Source organism: Pectinophora gossypiella, chromosome 6, assembly GCF_024362695.1.
Source record: "Pectinophora gossypiella chromosome 6, ilPecGoss1.1, whole genome shotgun sequence".
NCBI classification, from domain to species: Eukaryota; Metazoa; Arthropoda; class Insecta; order Lepidoptera; family Gelechiidae; genus Pectinophora; species Pectinophora gossypiella.
Genome location: NC_065409.1, coordinates 16,088,341 through 16,106,492, shown reverse-complemented (window position 1 = coordinate 16,106,492; position 18,152 = coordinate 16,088,341). Strand labels below are relative to the sequence as shown.

The following is an 18,152-nucleotide window of genomic DNA, read 5'->3' as shown; positions in this document are numbered from 1 at the left end:
TCGCTACTAACTGCCTCGATGTGGGTATCAATAATGTTTTAACGTGACATATTGAGTGTTGAGATGTTTTTGTTATGTACGAACACAATACTAGTCTTGAAAATTAACATCTAATTGGGTGCACCGGACATAAAACAACATAGGCTCACGACTACATCCTAATTGGGGTAGTCAGAGGGACCAGGGATGTTAGGGAGCACCGTAACCGAAACTATCGGATATCCGATATAAAAAATCCGAAAGTAACCGAATCCGAAATAAAGGTATCGGATAAAATATCGGATAGGGGCGGATCCTAGTTGAGACAATTATTACAAGTTGTTTTGATCGGCTTGCAGCTGTCAGTGCCGACACACAAGTTACTAATGAGCTGCCAAATGCCGCTGAGATGGCTCATGTAAAAACTTACATCAGTAAGTAGTTGCCGAAACCAACACCTTAACGTGCCATCCGAAACACGGATCAGCCTGTAATAACCCAACCAAACTAGGGATCATAAAGTCATTTTTGTGATATGTTCTCAACATGAGCCCAACGCTCAACCACTGGACCACAGAGGTCGTTAGTGAAAACTGCACATAAGATAAATTAATAACTCGTTGGTGCAAGTTCGGTACCGGGGTTCTAACCTGTGCTATCCGATTGAGAAGCAAGTCGGTGTAGTACAGAGGCATAGTGACTATATCCACTGTATATACGTCATCCCTTCTGGGTCCTTAAAATAAAGTGATGTCTGCAGGAATCAGCGCTATTCAGCGGAAATTCAAATTATTTATTTTCAGATTAATATCCATAATTATAAGTACATTAGATTAGATAAATTAAAATTAAATTAAATTATATAAAATCAAATAAAATTAAAATTATCCATGTCCTAATAAATAAAATAAAATTAATATTATTAATAAAAATGAAATAAAATACATGAAATAAAATACATTGGTGCCCATTCGGGTGTACACAAACTTAACCCAATTTTAGTTCGACAGCTCTTAAATGAGTGCCGTCCTGCACTTACAATAAGTGCAAGAAAGGGATAGAGCTAATTAATAGAATAATAGAATGTTATTTATTTAAAAAATGCAAACAAGAACGGTCAAATTGAGTTCTAAATCTAAAATAAACAGAGGTTATCACGGAACAATTTGACAGTTGTCACGTTATCTAATGGAGGTGTCAGCGCCGAGAATCGAACCCAATACCGGCGCCTACGCGTGGCCGTGGCGGTTGCCGCCCACGATCGAATATCAAGCCCACGTGCGCTAACTACTGGGAATTATACAGGCAAACATAATTTCGATTTCGTCAAGGTTTGTTAATAAGAGCTGGGCTAAAGTTGTAAACAGATTATCGACATGAATAGGGTATTTAAGATAAAATGCTAATCTAGAAATAGAAGCCAATCTAACATGATCAAAAGTCAGTCTCATTTTGAATTTCGATTTATTTTCGAATTTTATTAATGAATGAAGTAACAATGAGTACGACGTTTGACCGCTTTTATTGATGACGTCACAGGACTGTATTTCCATACCAACTCCGAAGAAAACTATCGTTTTGACGTTTCGTAAAAAGTATCTCATGTGACTGGGTTGTCAAGTAGCCTATTAGATCAATATTTTAACAGATTCGCTCAAGATTGTCAATGAAGCTTGGTTTACATACATATGCGTACTTATGTAAGTGTGTAATATAATTTTTATATTTTTTTTTCATCCAAAATAATGAATTATAGTTACAATGTTAATAAAATATTGACACGTGACAACTGTCAAATTGTTCCGTGATAACCTGTGTTTATTTTAGATTTAGAACTCAATTTGACCGTTCTTGTTTGCATTTTTTGTATGTTTTTTTTATATTTTATATTATTATAATTGTAGTTACTATGCGTACAGCCAAAGTTCACACGTAGATCGTAGTAAGTGGAATTCCGTGGTGTTATTTCCCTTTGGGGTAGCAAAGGGAAATAAGCGTGATCATATGTCGTGCCAATACTTTTTTTGATAACTCCTTTTACTTTTCCTTTTCATCGTCTATGTACAAACTTACTGTCTTTACAATACAATACAAATACACTTTATTGCACCAAAATAAAAATAAATAATTACTTACATAAAGACTCTTAACTAAGTACATGGCAAATGGCGGCCTTATTTTTATTTTTTTGTACATAGAAAATATCTACTAATAAGTACATATTAAATTATTTAAAAAAACCTGTAGAAGCTGTGTAATGTGTATACTTAAGTAATATAATAGTAGTATATAGTAGCATATAAAAGGAGGTGCGCAACTTCAACAAAATGTCAAATTGAAATATTGCTCTCTTAGATGAATTGCTTCAACATGGCCTTTTACCGATAAAATCATTATTCCCTTGAAAAATCCAGAAATCAATAAGCCAAATTCAAAACCACAGACTAGTTTGCAACTCGTCAAATCAGTTATTTTTTTACTAGACGTCAATACTCGTAATTTGACGAACTCGTAATCTATCTACTTATAATATAAAAATGAATCGCAAAAAGTTGGTAAGCGTATAACTCAACAACGCCTGGACCAATTTGGCCAATTCTTTTTTTTTAATGTTTGTTGAAGTCCAAAGATGGTTCTTACGGCGAGAAAAAATCAAATTTTTCCTGGAAAAACCTTAAAAACAGCCCATATCTTTTTCGTTTTCTAACTAAAACGTACAGTAAATTTGAGCTTTATTGTTATTGCATAAAGTTCATATTGCAAGCACTCAATGTTATCTAAGCAATGTAGGTGTGTTCTTAACGTCAAAGAGTCAATTTGCGCTTTATTAACGCTATAGAAAGTTGAAATTCAATCATATCTATCAATTTTTTGACAGGACGAAGTCTGTCGGGTCCACTATTTACTATAAAATTGGTGTAAAAATGCAACCTGAGACGTCATAGAAAAACAAGTGACAAAATGTCGCACTTACTATTACATTTTTCTTTATTAAAATTCATAAATAAGTGAAATAGAAAAGGGAAAACGTTTTTTGTCAACTTTACATACATAAACTCACGCCTATTTCCCACCGGGGTAAGCAGAGACTATAGAATTCCATTTGCTTCGATCCTGACACACTTCTCTTGCTTCCTGCACATTCATCAATCGCTTCATACACGCACGCCGGTTCAGAGTAGATCGTATTGAACCTTTTCTAAGGACATCTCCAATTTGATCATCGTAAGTCCTCAACTTTACATCTGCCTTTATTTAGTACTTAATCTGAATTTCATAATTTATCAAAGATAAATTTAAGATAAGAATTTAAAAAAGAAAAGCCTAGCAAATTACCCAATTCTATAAAAGCACTTTACTCTCCACATCGGTGGAATCCCGGCTTTAAGGCTTTAAAATACAGTTTTTCTGTTACTATGCGCGTGGGCAACTCGCAATGTGTCTGTATTTGGTGCCCAAGCACAGATGGTCGTCGATAGCGGACGAATTTGTCGATCGCCGTGTACGCATTCAATACTTGTCAGTTACTCCACTAGATCTTTTGTTAATGGAATGTTGAGTTAAAAAAAAAGTAGGTTAGAGGAATTGTATATTGTGTTGTTGTAGAGGTGTTGTCGGAAGATTTTGAGAGAAATATACAATACAATGGCCCCGATTCCTGCAGACACCGCCTAATTTTATTTTAAGTTATATCCGTCAGTTTCATATCCATCGAAAAGGAAAGGGACGGATGACTCACAGCTCTTAATTTTAGGAAGAATGAGTAAATGAATGAATAACCCGAGCGAATCAAAAAGGTACGTCACTGGTATGCAATCCGTTTGACGTGCTGTCTACTAACTGTGTCTGGTTATTGACTGATGTAAAATTTTTAGACGGTTGTTTTAGATTTGTGCTTAAAATTGACGTGTGTTCCATAAATTTTATGCTTGTCGATTACCCGTCCCTTTCCTTTTCGGCGGATAAGAAAATGACAGATATAACTTAAAATAAAATTAGATGGTATTTACAGGAATTAGCACCATTATAATACCTATTTTTATTTTGAGAGAAATATACCTATTTTCTTGTTTCATACTTTTTAGAGAGTTTTTTCATAGTCTGGTTTTAGTTTTTAAACCTACTTATATTTTTATTTATATTATTATTATTTTGGGGTTTTATTTATTAATAACTTGCAAGATTTGGAGACCTATCCAGAACATGTCTGAGGAGTCATGTCATCAATTCGATGTAAAAATACAAGGAAACCTGCAGGTAAACTCTACTATTATGTTAGCCTTTTCATTTGATATGCCATTAATACCATTCAGAAAAATATTTTTTTTTGTTCTCAGTTAATTTCCTCTAGAGGGCGCCCCATTGAATTTATCCTGACGTCACATAGCCTATAACCACCGGCCAATCAAGACGCTTCTAGTGACACCTCATTTGTCAAATTCTGACAAGTGGTTTAAAAGTTAGGTTGGAACTTGGAACAGACGTGCATACACACATACATAGTGGTCAAACGCATAACCATCTTTTTTGCTTCCCCGCAGTCGGGTAAAAATGAATAAATACAAATAAATATTATACATATTTATATTTAATAACTGGCCAGCGAGCTGTGGTGTAGGTACCACACTTTTAGAATTGCACTTATTTCTAAACTATGAAAGTAAGATTTATAATTAAAAACGTTCTATAGCGGATCTTGAGAGATTTCTTTTAACTATACCCACGTAGTAATACAAAATGAAACTCTTCTTTTTTCAAATCCGTTTTATTTCTAAAATATATCTTGTGTAAGTACCTACTTAAAGTTATCATAATTTTGAAAGTGTGGTGCTTGGTTCTGCGGACCAGTCTCTGTATGTGTGGAAGTGCGTGAAGGAAATGCATATGTGTAAGTATATTAGGCGAAGTGTGAACTTATATGTATACAAATGTAAGTACTTTGTTTCTTATGTAAATGACATGTAATATGTTGGAAATAAAAAATAAATTCTCTTTAACCATATCTTTAGTAAATTTTTAGCCACTAGTGCACATTCTACATGAAGTACTTAACGCAAGGGACTACTGTCCAAAAACTAAGCACACTTTGTTTAGAAAGTCCTCATAACATGTGCATAAAAGTATACAATAAGATACCTGAAAATTACTAATAGTTTTATAGTATTAGAGAATTTTTGAATTTTCGACATTTGCATGCTAATAATAATTAGCAGGATAGAGATGCTGTAACATTGCCTTATACCATATTGTGACTCTGTACCTACCTATCCTAAGCGAATAAATGATTTCTGAAAACGCCAGTAAACGTATTGTGTTTATATGGTACATAATTATTACCTAATCTGTGCCATAGTGGCGCCACCATAGTGTCCTAGTGAGATATGGCCCTTAAAGGTAGTCGTAGATAAAATACTGAGACAAGTCTATAGCCCTTCAAATTACAAGTTAAATCACGTATCAAATCCATTTTACATTACCTTAACAGCCCGATCTTGTAACTAAACAAGATAAGATTATGCAGAAACATAAATAACTTTCAAGTATACTAAATCATGATTAAGTTCAGAAGTTAAGCTCTCTACACACAGTACCGGGGGCGTACCGTGATGGGACTTTTTTTATGTAGTACTTAAGTCGGAAAGTCAAAAGGTCGACTTTTATACAGAGTGTTAGTAACTCTGCTGGGTGCTTGAGGCACGACGGAGTGGAATTATGTGTGGATATGTGCATACTATTTTCAGTTCCATACTTTTGCAATGGCAAATTCCACTTGATATTAGAGATGGAACGGGTACTCGGTTTGGATCCGGTACCCGGCGGATCCGGTACTTTTTTAAGGATCCAGCCGCGTAAAGTATCAAGTAGAATTTTCCGTCGCAAAAGTATGGAACTGAAAATAATTAACTAAGGCCAGGCGCGCACTACGAGTTTTTCGCCGCGCGGCAGAAAAGGGGCCTTTGGCGGCTCAATAGTAACCCTGACACCAGGGTTGATGGGGTTGGTGATCCACCTCACAACCTACACGATAGAAGAAGCCTTGTTTTTGTGTGTGGCATCCTTTTTCTAACGAACTAAATATGTCCACTCCCGCTCCGCACCGCGGTACCGTGTCTATGTACAAAGATTTTAAGCTAAGTCGATATTTTACCGTATAAAACGTCGGATTTTGCAAATAAGCTCACGTTTAAGTAAATCGTGCATGACGACTTGTGGACGGGATGTTCGTTACACATACCAAATACATCGTAATCCCTATCAGAAATGGCAGAGCAAAAACTCATCAGAAATACCTACCTAATTTTATGATGCTTATCTGATTCAGGGGAGCCGTGTTAGCCCGGTTGGTACAACGCTTGACTCTCAATTTGAGGTCGCAGGTTCGAATTACAACAAAGGCAATGATTTTTGAATTTGTTTTCGAATTCATGTTTAGATCATAAATGATTACCACGTGCTCAGCGATGAAGGAAAACGTCGTGAGGAAACCCACATTCCCGAGAAATACATTTCGGAGGTATGTGACCTAACCTATAATGGACTTACCCTTCGCGTGTTGAAAGGTCAGATAGGCAGTCGCTTCTGTAAAATCCGGACCTGTATAATCTTCCGATTAGGTAAGCGGACTCTGTGAAAAAGGGAACGACGCTAGGGAGATGATGATCTGATTAAAGGGAGATTTAAATTAAGTATAAGATATTATGAAAAGAAGAAGAGATATTCAATAAAATTCATAATCATAATCATTTATTTGTGAAACATGTGTAACATAACAATGAGCTTACAATTTATATTTTGATTTTTTTTCATACTTATTCTTCTTCTTCTTCTTTGCGAGTCGATGGCGATCGATACAAAATTTTTGCTGACCAATAATTAGCCACGCTTACGGCATTGTCAGTGGCTTCGTAAAAGTCTTTAATAGTGCAGGTATTAGGGCACTTAGGACAGCACAAAAGGTGAGCCATAGTTTGTGGTGATACTCCACACTCGCAATCATCGCAACCATCAACCAGATTTTAATTATTGAAGGAGAAGGATTAAAAACGTAAGAGACTGGTTGAAGCTGCCCAGATCAACTAATTCGCGTGACTGAAGACTGAACGCCATATCGACAAATGGTCACCGACCGCCGGGAAGGAGATGGCACTTGAAGAAGAATTTATTTATTAAAATAAATATTTTTATTTTATCATAATTATCACTCTCTACTACTTATCACGTTTATTCAAATTCAAATTCTAAATTATAAAACACCTATTAAACATTTATTAATTTAAAAAGCATAAATTCCACTAAATGCAAGTCTTCTTCTATCGTGTGGGTTGTGAGGTAGTTTACCAACCCCATCAACCCTGGTGTTAGGGTTACTATTGAGCCGCCGTAGGCCCCTGACATGACTCATGTAACGACTACGTACTTACATTAGTAAGTAGTAACCGGGACCAACGGCTTAACGTGCCTTCCGAAGCACGGATCATATTTTTTTCGAACAATCAGGTGTTGATCCTGTAATGTCCTATAACCAAACTAGGGATCAACAAAGTGATTTTTGTGATTTGTCCCCACCGGGATTTGTACCCGGGACCTCCGGATCGTGAGCCCAACGCTCAACCACTGGACCATGGAGGCCGTTAACTATAACTAAATACAAGTAAACAAATCTAAACCATTCGCCAATTGATAAACATGACGAATAATCTCAAACATTTATGTAATTGTACATAACAACACAACGCACGCAACCGACAAAATTAAATAGCTCGTAACAAGTGCACGTCGCGATCAAAGCACTGCGCCCGCTCATCACAAGCAATACCCCACCAGAGTAATTCATCTGCGATAACCCGCGATAACGGCGGCTGTTGACAGAAGTCTTGTCGATTGCCACAATGGAGCTTGTGAAATACCGCACCACAGCGTCCGTGATAAGATGGTGTAGAGATGGGGTATGGTCGATAGTTCTTAAGTGATTCACGTAACTGCCTGCTTCTAGCATAAAGAATAGAAAGGACATTCTCCGCCCCGCACCAATTTGTATCGCTGCCGAGCTTGATTTACCTCACCCCCTCGTTAGGTCTCACTTTCGTATAATGGCTGTAAGCAAACGCTAATGGCCGCCTTCTTCTCCCGTGTGGGTTGTGAGGTGGATTACCAACCTCATCAACCCTGGTATCAGGGTTACTATTGAGACTCATGTAACGACTACTTACTTACATCAGTAAGTAGTAGCCGGGACCAACGGCTTAACGTGCCTTCCGAAGCACGGATCATCTTACTTTCGGACAATCAGGTGATCAGCCTATAATGTCCTAACCAATCACAAAGTCATTTTTGTGATATTTCCCCACCGGGATTCGAACCCGAGACCTCCGGATCGTGAGCCTAACGCTCTACCACTGAACCACGCAGGACGTTGCTGTGGCAGTAATGGTATAAGTCGTTAAGGAGTAGGTAAGTGAGCAAGGCGCTGTCTGTCTCGCTCGCACTTACGCGTTAGGCGGCACACGACATGAACGAGATTTTTGTATGGAGTGTCCGAACTGTGCTTCTGGTCAAATTCGATAGTTTTTTTCTTCTAGCATAGAATAGCAGTGTCGAATCGTGAAAGCAGCGCGCGCACGTAATTTTGAGGAGCCCGGTGGCGCAACGGTAAACGCGCTCGGTCTGCGATTGTTGAAGTTAAGCAACTTTCGCAAAGGCCGGTCATAGGATGGATGACCACAAAAAAAAAGTTTTCATCTCGAGCTCCTCCGTGCTTCGGAAGGCACGTTAAGCCGTTGGTCCCGGCTGCATTAGAAGTCGTTAATAACCATCAAACCGCACTGGGCCCGCGTAATGGTTTAAGGCCCGATCTCCCTATCCATCCATAGGGAAGGCCCGTGCCCCAACAGTAGGGACGTTAATGGGCTGATGATGATGATTAAGTATAGCTATAGGTACTTACCACCTAAGCACGTAAGCACCTTTATCGATACGACATCTAATTAAACCCCATCTCTATATATTTGCATGTCCCTCGCGTTATCTCCGCCTGAACACCGTTATCTGGTGAAATTGAATGTTCTTCCTAGTCTGAGCGAACTCTTGCCCTGGGCACGATTTTATTAAGCAATTAAAAGATAATAACAACCTATTTCTAAACATAAATACATCTCTCTCTCTATTTAAGAACTGCGCTCTTGTCGGTGGAGTAACCGCCATTCCTCTCTTCTTCCCGCCAAAACCTTCACCTCCCGATACGACACGACCTGCACCTTCTCTTTTATTTGTTTCATAAATGAACATTTATGAGAGAGAGGAAATATTATTGGCCACCTGATACGACACGATTCATTTATAACAAACATTATAGAAGGAAAAATTGAAGGGAAGAGAGGAAGGGGTAGACCTAGGATAACATAAATACATACATACATTTATTTATTACCTTGTTCACTTTTATCAAACAAAGTTAGATTTAATTAGCGGTGAAATTCCAAGAAACACGTTTAGAATTCCATTTGCTTCGATCCTGACACACTTCTCTTGCTTCCTCCACAATTACCTAAGCAGCAGAATGAGTAAATATTTTATACTTAGCACGCGTAGTCGTTTATATTGTCACTAAACAATTTGAATATCTAAAGTAAATCAATGAAAATATTCATCAATCGCTTCATATACAGTCATGAGAAATATAATGTACCCACTTTAGGACTCTGTCGCACTAACATATTTGACATTTAGTGAGACTTATAGTTCAATTTGTCAAAAAAGTTAATGTGACATGGTACCAAAGTGTATACATATTAATACTCATGACCGTACGCCCGCCAGTTCAGAGTAGATCGTACTAAACCTTTTCTAAGGACATCTCCAATTTGGTCAATGTAAGCTCCAGTTTGGTCTGTGTCGATCGCAGCAAATGGAATTCTATAGTCTCTGCTTACCCCGGTGGGAAATATGTGTGAGTTTGTGTATGTATGTATTTAACAATATATTGTAATGTAGATCGTGAGTCCAATGCTCTTTCCACTAGACCATGGAGGCTGTTCAAGTAAAAATAAATCTTAATTAAAAACAACGTTAATGATAACGAATTCAGATGTGATGTTACCGATTAATTGAATTACCATATCGTCACTGGAAAAGTAAAATTACGTAAACGCCAAAATGTCCTAAAATAGCAGTCCATGTTATAATTATGTATTATTAGAAATTGAAAATGAAAAACAGTGTTGCAGTGGCTGCAAGTTGTCTTTGATTACTTGTGGCTCTGCCCACCCCATTAGGGATTACGGGCGTGAGTTTATGTATGTATGAATGTGTGAAAATGAAAAAATAACGTACTATTCCGTTGATGTCATCTAAATTAGATAGATGGATAAAAAGTTATGATAAAAAAAAACAAATAAGACTTTAAATTGATTTTTCTCAAAATGGCCTTTGGCGCTTACGTAATTTTGCCTTTCCAGTGACGATATCAAAACACATTTTAACAAGAATCTCATATATAATGAACAAACTTACAGCTGTTCAAGTAAAAATAAATCTTAATTAAAAAAATCGTTATATGAAAACGAATTTAGATGTAATGTAACCTATTGGTCGAATTACCATATCAAAACACATTTTAACAAGAATCTCATATATAATAAACAAACTTACATAAGAAGGAATCTTTAATTTCAATTTTCTTTATTTTAATATTACTTATATGTAATTTAGGAAAATAATAAGATGAAAAATAATTGTAAGTATTTGTCTATTTAAACCAAATCATAAATAAAAAGAATAGGTCTAACACTACTACTTATATAAAAACAACGAACTGAAAAGTATAAGAAAACAGCAAAACAGTTTTTACCATAACTGTACAATAACGTCAAAACTCGCTCGACGTAAAGAGAAAATAAGGCCACTCGCCGTAAAGAGAGTCGCCGTAGCGCGGGTCGCCGTTCGAAAAGTCGCTGTCAACGCTACAATTCGAATCTCATATAATATAATAAACAAACTTACATAGGAAGGAATAAAAAAATATCAATAAAATCTTTATGAATCGACCCGTTGCGAATACGAGTAGTGTCGACTGCCGACCAGCTCACCCACGTGCGCCCACGCACGCCCGCGTCTGACCAAGTTTCATAACCACATACTTACTAATTACCTGCTAACTAACATAATCGCGGGTTAAAAGTTCAGTTAATCGATTTAACTAGAGAAAGTTTAGAAAGCGAATAAGATTACTAAATGAGAAATTATGCAAGAATTCTATAATTAGGTCAAACTTGTAAAGCTATTTGTTTTGAGGTGTTTTTTTTTTAGTTTCAAGGTCAATTTCTCATTTTATATTATTTTGATCACGGATTAGTAGTGTGGATATACCGTTCCGAGTAATGTTCCTATTTAGGGAACTTTCCCAGTAGTTAAAAACGCAAAAGTTATATAAAAAGATAGATGATAGAAAGATAGATCGTTTATTTGCATGAATACAGTACAATGGTCTTACTTTTATTACCCAACCTTTCTCTCTCTCTCTATTTAAGAGCTGCCAACCCAACCTTTAAGCAGATAAAATCAAAGTACAAGAAAGAAAAATTTGAAAAAGAAAACCAGCCAGTCTCCTCTTCTATCGTGTGGGTTGTGAGTTGGAGTACCAATCTCATCAACCCTGGTGTCAGGGTTACTATTGAGCCGCCAAATTCCCCTGACATGGCTCATGTAACGACTACTTACTTACATCAGTAAGTAGTAACCGGGACCAACGGCTTATCGTATAACTATCGGTCAATCTGGTGATCAGCCAGTAATGTCCTTACCAAACTAGGGCCCACAAAGTAATTTTTGTGATATGGCCCCACTGGGAAACGAACCCGGGACCTCCGGATCGTGAGCCCAGTCAACCACTGGACCACGGAGGTCGTTACTAACCAGCCGGTGTCCATATCGTGGCCATATCATAGAATTCCATACTATTACCTAAAGAGCAAAAAAAAAAAATTTTTTTTAATGGGCACATTCCCACTTTGGCAACATTCTCAGGGACGGCGCATCACTGAGTGTGAACTAGTTGATAAAAATGTTGTTAACATAAAATGGGCCAATTAATTATGATTGGAATTCATTGGTCGAAAGCCGATAAATGGCGAATAACTTATAAACTATAGTTTCGATAACCGTTATTTTATTAATAGCAGATTGAGTGTAGTTCCCGCCGAAAAGTAATGATGATTTCAATAATAATAATTGGGTAGTTTCATGGGTCAAAGATACATACATACATAAACTCATAAACTTGTTGAAGGTCAATATACCTAACATTTTTGAATTTACTTCATTACGCAAGGCGTTATGGCTGAGGAGAAGAACTGACAAGAAACTGCAACAGCAACACATCTTTTAAATTAATGAGGGTACATTATAAGTTATTTAATAACTAGAGAAACACATTCAATACCAGACATTTTTATCATTTAGGTAATCATTAATCTTATAATAAGCTGTTTTACATAAAGTAAGCTTTACATGAGCTTTAAATTTATTTTCTGACAAATTAAAATATTATCTGGTAAGTATTTTATTGTAAAAACGCATACATAACCCCAAAAAAGATGAATTTGATTTACTTATTCTAGAATTCTGAATAGCAATTTTATTTTTATTCCTTGTATTGTAATTATGCCTTTCACAGTTTCTAGGAAGGAGAATTTCATAAATAATGTTTTGGTAGAGTTAGAAGAATTGAAGAAAGGCCAGAGGCCTGTTTAATAAAACTTACAATTGTAAATTACAATGACAATTTGATGTACATTGCGGAGTGTGTGATCACGAATATTTTGCAGTTTCATATTAGCTACGTAATGAACATCAAATTGTCGTTGTAATTTACAATTGTAAGTTTTATTAAACAGGCCCCAGGTCAAGAGTACAGTCATGAGCAATATATAATGTACCCACTTTAGGACTCTGTCGCACTAACATATTTGACATTTAGTGAGATATACAGTTCAATTTGTCAAACAAGTTAATGTGACATGGTACCAAAGTGTATACATATTAATGCTCGTGACCGTAATCTTAGCCAGCGAGCATGAAGTCTTTGAAAAGAGTGGAGGAAGAGACTGTGATGTGTCAGGATCATAGTAAGTGGAATTCTGTGTTCTCTGCCTACCCCGAAGGGAGAGAGGCGTATGAATGTTTAAATATAATGAAGTATTTGTAACAAATAGGTGAATATTTCGAGCGTGTTTCCGTCACGTGCGCCGGCGCATCTTAAAATAGTTATATGGGGCAACCGCCTAGCTTTAACACCACAATCCACATTCGTATGTGCCATTAACTTTCAAACTATTTAAGAATGTTATAGAATGTAGACTATTTAAGATTTAAGTTTGAAGCAGAATAGTAAACTTGTAAGTAAGTACTAACAAAGTCGATAAAACGGACTAATTATGAGAGATGAGTTGGTAAGTGACTGAGCGTTGAGCTCACGATCTGGAGGTCCCGGGTTCGAATCTCGATGGGGACACATCACAAAAATCCCTTTATAATCCCTAGTTTAGTTTGGACATTACAGGCTGATCACCTGATTGTCCAAAAAGTAAGATGATCCTTGCTTCGGAAGGCACGTTAAGCCATTGGTCCCGGTTACTACTTACTGATGTATTATTTACTGATTACTACTTACTGATTTAAGTAAGTAAGTAGTTGTTATAGCCATGTCAGGGGTCTTTAGCGGCTCTATAATAACCCTGACACCAGGGTTGATGAGGTTGGTAATTCACCGCACAACCCAGACGATGGAAGAACAACATTTCCTACATTGGATTCACACCAACACCTAGGTGCTATGCTTAAAATACTATGGAGCGTACTCCACCACGCTGCCCCACAGCGGGTCCAAAACAAAATCACGCAAGTCTCATAAATATTTAAAGCCATGCGCAAACGCAGCGTAAAACATGTAATCCGTTACGCACATCCCATTGTCTCCCAGATTGGTGGAATACCTCCAGTTTGGTATCGCCGTGGAATCTTGCGCAACTCGCTGATTCATGGTATTTCTTACGGCTTTATGGGGATAGCAAGGTATTCGGGATATCGGGATTAAATACTACATTAAGGTTAACGATGTTAATAAAATTCGTTGCGACTTTTTGGGTGCAATAAATTAATTTGTTAAAAGCAATCTTTTAAGTAAGCTCCCTTGAAGACTCTTGTTCAACTGAACTCAATAGAACTCAAAAGATAAAATCAATTTACTATTAGGATATTTTTTTATCATTGAACAGTGAACTAAAAAAAGAATATACATAGGTATATAAAATCGCGCATATTCCCCACCGGGGTAAGCAGAGACTAATAAAGGCAAGTCCGCTTACCTAACCTACAGACTTGACAGGTCCATTTTTTTACAGAAGCGACTAATTGTCTGACCTTCCAACTCGCGAAGGGTAAACCAGCCCAATACAGGTTAGGTCACATACCACGGAACGGGAATGCGGGTAAAAAATAATATAGAATATCCAATAAAATAAACCAAAACGTAAAACACCTACTTAATTCTTTGACCTTACTAGAGCTTCACAAAGGAAGCGATTCATCTCAGTATCAGATAAGTGCAGTATGTCCTGTGCTGCAGTATTTGCAGTAACAATGGCTGGAAACTGCAGCACGACTGCACTTGACGGTGGACACCAGCTATCTGTCTGCCGTCTGCGCCGGCGCCGCTCAGGGGTGCCAACATATGAGATATTTATTTATTTATAAAAAAGGTACACCAACAGCTTAAATAATAGAACATTAAATAAAATAAAAAATACATCAGGAATTAATAATTGAGATAATAATTAGGTATTAGAATTTAACGTTTAATATAATAATTATTTTGTTAAATAGTCTAAGCGAGTTCTAAGAGGTGGGGCGTGAATTTCTTTTTGGCGAGTTTGCTGTTTTCTATTCATATAGATATTAAGTTGTTATTTGCGAAAACCTATAATTGGCTTATTGTATAGTTATAACATAATATATTACTTCTTTTGCTGTTGGTTTTCCGAAGAAAATAAAATGATTATTTTTATACAAGTGATATTAGAGGCAAAGATAAATAATAATAATAAAGTTTATTTAGGTAAAATCTACGACACACATATACATCTACAACATTAAAATATACACACATTAACATTAATATTTAGCTGGAAAACATAAAGGTATATGGGTGACGCAGTTCACCAAAAAAGGCCAGGGTTCAGTGAAAATTTAATGGCAGATAGATGGATGGTTTGCCATGGGGTTAAGGATGCCCAAGACGATGTTACTTAGACCAGATAAAAGAAAAGGCTGACGGCTCGTCATCCAAGCAGGTCAAGGAACTTGAGAAGGATCGACAAATCTGGAAAGAGCTTCACCGGCAAGAACGTAGCTCTTACATTGGAATATTAGTTCCAAATACGGACAACCCTAATGCGCAGAACGTATATCATGCGCGGGCGCTCGGTAGCCGGCACCGCGAGCAGAGCGACGCATAGAATAAGTTGAATCAATCACTTTTATAGTTATCATTGGTCAGAAAGTGTACGCCAAAGTTGCAGTGTTGGCTAATAAATATACTGACTCAGAGCATAGAATAAGGAATAAAATACTACGTATAGAACAGCAACTCTCTTTTTCCCACCAGCGTCTCTGTGCCTCCGTGGTCCATTGGTTGAGCGTTGTGCTCACGATCCGGAGATCCCGGGTTCGATTCCCAGTGGGGGCAAATCACAAAAATCACTTTGTGATCCCTCGTTTGGTTAAGACATTACAGGCTGATCACCTGATTGTCCAAAAAGTAAAAAGATCCGTGCTTCGGAAAGCACGTTAAGCCGTTGGTCCCGGTTATTACTTACTGATGTAAGTACGTAGTCGTTACATGAGTCATGTCAGGGGCCTATGGCGGCTCAGTAATAACCCTGACACCAGGGTTGATGGGGTTGGTAATTCACATTCATAGAAGAAGAAGACCAGCGTCTGGTCTAGGTTTGCCTCACCCCCACTCGGACATAGTTTTTGGCCATAGGCGATATTCAATTATGATATAGCAGGATACTGCATTATTGGAGTACTTTGTTCCGCGATGTTATTTAGTCTGGCCTAGTACTGGATTTATAAATAAACAATCCTATCAAAATTAATGTGGATTATATTAAAACTAACAGCCTCCGTGGTCTAGTGGTTAGAGCTTTAGGCTCAAGATCTGGAGGTCCGGGTTCGATTCCCGATGGAGCATACTCCACCACGCTGCTCCACTGCGGGTTGGTGGAGGTGTTTTTACGGCTAATAGCCGGGACCAACGGCTTAACGTGCCTTCCGAAGCCAATGTCCCCATTGTCGAAATCACTTTGTGAGACTGTCCTTTGTTTGGTAAGGGCTTTTCAGGCTTGAATCACCTGATTGTCCGAAAAAGTAAGATGATTCCGTGCTTCGGAAGGCACGTTAAGCCTTTGGTCCCGGCTATTAGCCGTAAAAACACCTCCACCAACCCGCAGTGGAGCAGCGTGGTGGAGTATGCTCCATACCCACTCCGGTTGATTGAGGGGAGGCCTGTGCCCAGCAGTGGGACGTATATAGGCAGTTTATGTTATATTAAAACTTAATAAAAATGGTATTTGTATTCAATTAATACTTGATTGTTAATAGCACTGAGGATTTAGCTAAGTCACAAATGATTATGACAAAACGTACTTACATATATACATACATAAACTTTCCCACCGGGGTAAGTAGAGACTATGGAATTCCATTAGCTTCGATCCTGACATATCTTGCTTCCGTCATATTCATCAATCGTTTCACACACGTACGCCGGTTCAGAGTAGATCGTACTGAACCTTTTCTAAGGACATCTCCAATTTGGTCAATATACGTCCTTCTAGGAAAATGTACTTAATGTATTTTAATCACTGTTACTGTGGATGGTCATAATCGTTTTCAATCTGGTTAACTCCTCAATAGAAAAAATAATAAGCGGTTTAACTTTGAACAGAATTAGGAGATTCAGTCCGTAGGTGCGGTGCACGTCGACCCATTATTTTCCTATATTACGTCACAAACATTAAGAACAGCTAAGTAGCGCAACTGCATCAAAATATCTTGCAAGTAACTTGCGTAGGCGCATAACACTGGCCTTCCTGAGACCAACATAATGCATCAAGCAGTGAATTAATGAGCCTGCTGGCTTGTCTCCCGCCATATTTATTAGCATTTTTTTTTTAACCTGACTTATTGTAGATTTGCCGCAGATGGCATTAACTACTTGACCAGACAAATGGGGAGCGCTGAGGGCTCTCACCTCACCCGGTACAATATTTAGGACGAAACTTCGGCTCAGGGCGTCTCGTCGTCTGAGAGGAAGAATATTAGAAAGAATTAATCGACCGGTCGATAGCGATAAGCGCTGAATGAGGGAAATCGTCGTCCACGCCGGCGGGGTCGGTATCGGGGTTCTGAAGTGTTTGGTGTCGCGAACCGATTGGCCGCTTCTATGGCTAGAGTAATCGGGTCGTCGGGATTACGTCCTTCGATATTTATTTGCCACAACTCCAATAAAAGTAAAGTTATTCACGGCCATATCTTCAGAATATCTTACACTGTATATTGTATTGCTACTACATGCAATGACACGATTTTAAGTTCAAGACCTCAGGACAAACTGTGGGACGATCTGTTTATGGCAAGGAATTTGAAAGGTTTCTCAATCTCGTGCACATACAAAGCAATTGTAATAGAAAACCTAACATTGTAATCGCAACCGCGAAAACGGTTAGCCATATGATATTTTTTCCAGTGACGTAAAGAACGTGTCAAACTACGCGTCACTTCAAATGACTTGATTGTTTTTTGTTTTGTTTTCCCCGAAGGGTAAGGCAAAGGGAACTATGCCCATACAGCCATGTCTTACGTATTTTTTTTCTTGATGATTGATGAAATGATGAAAGATGATGATGATGAAACCTAAGACCCCACCCTCGGAGTAGACTCCTACTCCGAACCCCAAACGAATTAACTCAAAGTTCGCATAAACTTTCGAGTTATGAAGCGGCTTCCTGGCACGAAGCGAAAATAGGCAGATACACTTTGTTTATTGAATACTTCTATATAATAACACTCGCGAATGTCTTCCGACTAACTTAATGCGATCATTAACCACAAAA

At 37.7% G+C, this 18,152-nt stretch overlaps 1 protein-coding gene across 2 annotated transcripts in view; it reads right to left on the bottom strand.

Moving 5' to 3' along the window:
- The window catches only part of LOC126367742 (integrin alpha pat-2), a 165,452-nt gene that overhangs the window by 92,440 nt on the left and 54,860 nt on the right, over nucleotides 1-18,152 (bottom strand). The window lies entirely within an intron of this gene.